Source organism: Phodopus roborovskii, unplaced genomic scaffold, assembly GCF_943737965.1.
Source record: "Phodopus roborovskii unplaced genomic scaffold, PHOROB, whole genome shotgun sequence".
NCBI classification, from domain to species: Eukaryota; Metazoa; Chordata; class Mammalia; order Rodentia; family Cricetidae; genus Phodopus; species Phodopus roborovskii.
The window spans coordinates 1,535,001-1,541,128 of NW_026126575.1; the positions used below are offsets into that span (position 1 = coordinate 1,535,001).

Below are 6,128 nucleotides of genomic sequence, written 5' to 3' on the forward strand. Positions count from 1 at the left end.
GTGAAACCTAGAGGAAACATTTTGGGCAGTGTATTTGAGTTGCCAAGAAAGGTGCAGAGGTATGTAAAAACACTTGCCACACAAACATAAGGACCTGAGTTTGAATTTCCAGAATCCACGTAAAAGTGAAACATGACTGTCATCACAACATCCCTACAGGAAGATGGAGACAGATAGAAGAACCCTTAGGAACCTGAGGGCCAGCTACCCTGGCATATGCAGCAGAAAACCAACAAAGGCCCTGTCTCAAATTAGGGGGAAAGCAAGGGCCAATGCCTGATATTGTACTCTCACCCATACATACATGTTTGCCTGTATTCATACAAACAAATATGCACATTCACAAATGCAGATGAGCATACCCCCCCACACATACGCATACTACACAGAAACCAACAAATTAACAAACATAGATACCATAAAAGGGATGCTAGAAATCTTGGGATGATAACAATTTAATGACTTTGTTTTAATTTTGACTTTAAGTGCACTAGTGTTTTGCCTGCATGTGTGTCTGTGAGGCCATCAGATCCCCTGCAACTGGAATCACAGACAGTTTTGAGCTGCCATGTGGGTGCTGGGAATTGAAATGGGGTCTTCTGGAAGAGCAGTCAGTGCTCTTGACTGCTGAGCCATCTTTCCTGCCCAATAACAATTTAAAAGTTTGTGGAGAAACAAAGGTATTGCCTCTCATGTTGCAGAGTAAAGCTTTAAAGTTCAAATAGAAGCGGGACAGTGTTGGCGCACACCTTTAATCTTAGCACTCAGGAGGCAGACACATGCAGATCTCTGAGTTCAAGGCCAACCTGGTCTACTGATATAATTCCAGGACAGCCTCCAAAGCTACAGAGAAACACTGCCTCAAAAATAAATAAATAAATAAATAAATAAGACAATAAAAAGGGAAAATAAATAAATGAAATAAAGTTCAAATAGATATAAGTGATTTCCCAAAAGTTGAAAAGTTTAAAAAGAAAATTATGAATAATAAAAAAAACAAAAAAAGATTTTCCATAGGGTTATTCACTTGACCTAGTACAATTCATTGAAATGACATCTTGTTTGCTTGCTTTTTGTTTTTGAGACAGGATGTTAGGTGCTCAGGCTGGTCTTCAGCACCTGCTCTTCCCGCCTCTATGTCTTCAAGTACTTTCGATTGCAGACACTTGCCATCACACCTGAAGAAATGACACTTTATATATTATGTGCACAAATGTTTTGCCTGCATGTATGTCTATGTACCACATGCATGCCTGACACTCATAGAGGTCAGAAGAGGATGTCAGATGCACTGGCACTGGAATGACTAGTGTTTATGAGCCAGCATGTGGCGCTGGGCCTTCTGCAAGAGCAGCCAGTGCTCCTAATGACCGAGCCCCACTATCTGCATTTTTATGTCTTCTTTCTCAGTGATATTAACATTGCTCTTTTTTTTTTCTTCTTTCCTTTTTTCTTTCTCTTTCCTACTCCTCCTCTTCTTTTTGAAACAGGGTCTCTCCACATAACTGGCCTGATCACTCTACACAAGGCTATCTTTGAGCCCAGAGAGATCTACTTGCCTCTGCCTCCAGAATTCTGGGATTAAATATATGCACTACCACACCCAGTCTCTAGTTTTATTTTTCTTTCAAAAGTTTGAACAGCTAGCTAAATGACAAGGAAGGTACTGAAGAGAGGCTACTGAAGAGAGGCTTCCTTAAATGTTTAGAATTACTAAATCTCCCAACTTTGTTCTGTGAGCCCATGGAAACTTACTCACTTTTGATGCTTGGTTGCATGGGGAGTGGAGGAACCCTTTAATGAATGTGTAAGAAATGAATGAAGGCCTGTGCCTATGTACATTATTAACAAAGACAAATGCTTCAGACACATGGGAATTTGTAGTGAGGTATTCACTCTGTCCCCACGGCCACTGGGAGTGGGGACAGGTGCGGACGTGACCTCGGGAAACTAGGTCTGAGGTAGGGACCCCAGAGCACTCTCTTGCTTGCTGGATGGAGACAGAGAGCGTTTGGAGGCATCCTTGGGACAGGAACCTGCTGGCATTCATCTGTCTCTGTTGTAAGTTATTTATCCCTGAATAAACATCTATTCAGCATATCTGTTTTTCCCAATCCTTATTATCCCACAATAGGAATTGTCAAAGCCTTCCTTTATTTTGTGTGCAAGTGACAGATTGTACAGAAACTGTAGATTGCTGCTTCCTCCTACCCAATGTTTCCATCTCATCTACAGAGACCTTGCACTGAGACTGACTAACCTCTCCTTTTGCTATGTGCAATAAACATGATTATGACCAAACCATGCTGGCCAAGGCATGGTAGATTCTTCAGTTTACATCTCTTATCTCATTCTTCCAGTGTGCACAGAGCCAAAAGGCCAGCCGACAGTAAGATCTCACAATCCTTTGTGTATTCTGGTGCTTGTGCCCAGTTCTATGTATGTGCAGACTTTAGATCTGTTACCACCACTTCAGGTCACTGTGATGCTTAAGGGTCCCCACTGTTATTTCCCACAAGTGCTTCTGGGGCAAAGCCCAAGACAAGCCTTCTCAGTGAACTTTCCCATGGAATAGGTGGTGGGTTAAATAGCAACAGGAACTGAGCTTTAGAGGAGTTGTTATGCCATTCTCTACCCTCCAGAGGATACCAGGCTAGTTTTTTACCATAATTTCTTTCATCTTATTTTACAGGGTTACCATGGGCTTAGAGAGAGAGAGAGAAATAAGAATAAGGCAAGTCAGAATACCACTGAAGACAGGTTGGTACAGGCCTATGGTACCATCATTCTGAGATGGGAGAATTGCTTTGAGTTCAAGGGTGTCCTGAGATATACAGTGAGTTCTAGGCCAGCCTGGGAAACAAAGAAAACTCTATTGTAAACACAGACACACATGTAACATAAAATAAAAATAAGTAAATACTTAAAAGTGTTGCTATTTACTTTCTGTTGGAAAGGGCTTATTTGACTTATATATCGGCATCACAGTCTATCACTAGGGCAGGAACTCAAGGCAAGAACCTAGAGACAGGAACTGACGCAAAGGTCATGGAGGATGCTGCTCCCTGGGCTTGCTCAGCTTGCTTTGTTATATAGCCCAGGACCACCTTCCAGGGCTGTTACTGCTCATAATGAGCTGGGCTTTCCAGCATCAATCACTAATGTGAAGATATTCCCTGAGGACTTGCTTTCTTTGTCAAGCTTCCAAGAGAAGCAATCAAGAGCCCTACCTAGCTGTGATGCCTATGAACCATAACAATGACCAGCATGTGCCACATCAAGCATGACTTCAGGGGTGGCCTTGACTGGGACAGTGAGGGAATGAAAAAGAAAATATGGATGGTTGGATACATGGTCACACAGAGAAGCTGGCATTGGGCAGACTGGGATCTCTGATGAAGAAACTACAGCATCTTAGAGGCTTAGCACGTTTATTATATAAAGTTGAACAGAGAGGTATGGTTATCTCATACAGCTGAACAAGGAGGTGGGGCTATTATATACAGATAAACAAGTAAGCAGGGTTTATGGTATACAGTTGGATCAAGAAGATAGGCTTAGCTGATCTTTGTAGAAATAGTCTCTGTAGGCAAGCAGTCTCCAGCACATATGTATCCAGAGGGGAAGGCTATCATGGAGAATTTTTGCACACACTGTTAACACTAGCACTCAATCGCCTGAGGAAGGTTTGCAGTCTTTCAAGACCTGAGGTTGTGGAATTCTTAACATGGCCATGTTGACAGCACACATTTACTCTGACTTTGCTCACTTACGGCTTTCTCAGCTCCCCACAAGCTCGACAAGATATCCCTAGTGGTGCAATAGTGGCATTTATATTTTGGCACTATTCAGCAACTGTCCAATTGGCTCAATCAAAAGGAGGGAAATCATGGTATTGGAAAACTAGCCAACATACATGCCAACAGACAAATCTGATGGGAACAATTCCTCATTTGAATTCCCAGGTGACTCTAGTTTGTGTCAAAAACTAACCAGTACACTTAACCTCCATCTTGGCACTACTGATAGGTGGTAGTGGTAGCACCAGATCTCTTTATGGATGGTTGCTGGGAACAGAACTCAGGACCTCTGGAAGAACAGTCAGTCCTCTTAAGCTCTGAGGCCATTTCTCCAGCCCCAAGTAGGGATTCTTAAAGAACTAGGGAAGATACCCTCCAAGGGGATGCTGGGGACCCAGCCCCTCCTCTTCTCTTTTCTGCCTGGCTATTAAATAATCAGTTTTGCTCTATCATAATGTGTTGTCACAAAGTCAAAGCAACGGGCCTATGCAATCATGGATGGAAACTTGTGAAACTGTGAGTCATTTAAACCTTGTTTATAAGTTGATCATAGTTGCACTGGTTTTATTTATTTGTTCAGTTTTTTTATTTACTTCAGTGTTGATGCTTGAACTTAGGCTTTGTACATATGAGGCAAATGTTCTCTCACTGAGTTATATAGCCTGTGTATTCTTTTAGACATGCTTGTTCAAATTCTTCTGCTCATTTTTTTACTATGTTACTTATTAATTTTTTTCTTAGTTTGTATTTTTCTATTATTTTGGGTGTAAGTCTTCTGCTTGATGTGTTCCAGGTTATTCTTCAACTCTGAGGCTTGCTTTCCATAGTTGTGTATATGTGTGCATGGCTCTGAGGATTGAACCCTAGGACTTGTACATGTGAAGCATATGCTCTACCATTGAGCAACAACTCTAAACCTTCAGCATGCTTAGCAAGTACTGTTACCAATCTTTCTTCACACTTATCTTTGTGCATGTATGTATATGTGTATGCAAAGGAAGCCAGAGAACAACTTTATTCCTTAGGAGCTGTCTACATTGTTTTTTGAGACAGGATCTCTCACTGGCCTGAAACTCAGTTGTAGGCTATGCTGGACAGCAAACTCCAGGTAGCAAACAAATCTACCTGTCTCTGACTCCTGATGTTTTGATCAAAAGGGTGTATCATTGTGCCTGGCTTTTTCATGGGTTCTGGGGATCAAAGTCATGTTTTGATGCTTGTGTGGCAAGAATTTTATGACTAAGCTATCTACATACTTCCCCTCTAAACACTCTTAGTAATAACTTTATTACTTTAAAAATATTTGTTTTATGTGTCTGGGTGTTTTGCCTGCATGTGTGTCTGTGCACCATGTTTCTGCAACGCCAGCGTGGTCCAGAAGAAAATGTTAGATTCACTGGAACTGGACTTACTGTGTAAATAGCCATGTGGGTTCTGAGAATTGAACATGGGTCCTCTGCAAGAGCAGTCAGTGTACTTAACTGCTGAACCATCCACCCAGCCACCCAACTTTATAATTTTTAAGTTGGGAAGAGTTGAAGACACTTTTGTCTCTGATTTTGGATTGTTATCCTAAGCAGCTGCTATATTGCCCCTGCTATCTTTTGCAGATCTTTGCCCCAGTGAACGTGATACTAGAATAGCAGTGGTCCTATTGTCATTATTGTTTTAATAATTATTGTTACAGTAATACAAAATATCCTATGCTGGTTCTGAATTTGCTGCATTCTTTAGCCTACTAAGTATTGGAGGATTACATACATGCACTACTACACCCAGGTGGCATTAAAAATTATTTTTAGATGTGTATTTACGTGTGTGTGTGTGGGAGAAGTAGAGAGGAACAGAGAGAAGAACACATGTTTGGATGACTGGTGATCAGAAGAGGGCATCTAGTCCCAGCTGCTTGAGCTACAGGCAGTTGTGTGCTATTTGTGTGGGTGCTGGGAACTGAAGGAACTCAGGTTCTTTGGAAGAGCAGCAAGTTCTCTTAACCACAGAGCCATCTCTCCAGCCTCATGTATGTATTAGTGTTCAAACAGTAAGCAGTTTTGCTTCGTGGGCCATACAGTCTGTTTTGTTGCAATGTGAAAGCAGTCATAAGCCACAGGCAAATAAATGTGGCTATTTTCCAATAAAACTTTATAGACCTAGATAGAGTGTTGGCCTGCAGGTGCTAATTTTCTGACTTTTGCTCTATAGGGTAGAGCATGTCCTTCCCTCCCTTCTCTCTTTCCATTAGCTGGTGTTATTGTTTGAATATTCCTATTTCCTCCAAAAATTTACATTGAAACTAAATACTTCAAGCAACAATGTTGGGGAGTGTTC

The 6,128-nt window shown here is 41.5% G+C and overlaps 1 protein-coding gene across 1 annotated transcript in view; it reads left to right on the plus strand.

Annotated features, from left to right (window-relative positions):
- Nucleotides 1–6,128, plus strand: part of Mgll (monoglyceride lipase) — an 883,522-nt gene that overhangs the window by 156,470 nt on the left and 720,924 nt on the right. The window lies entirely within an intron of this gene.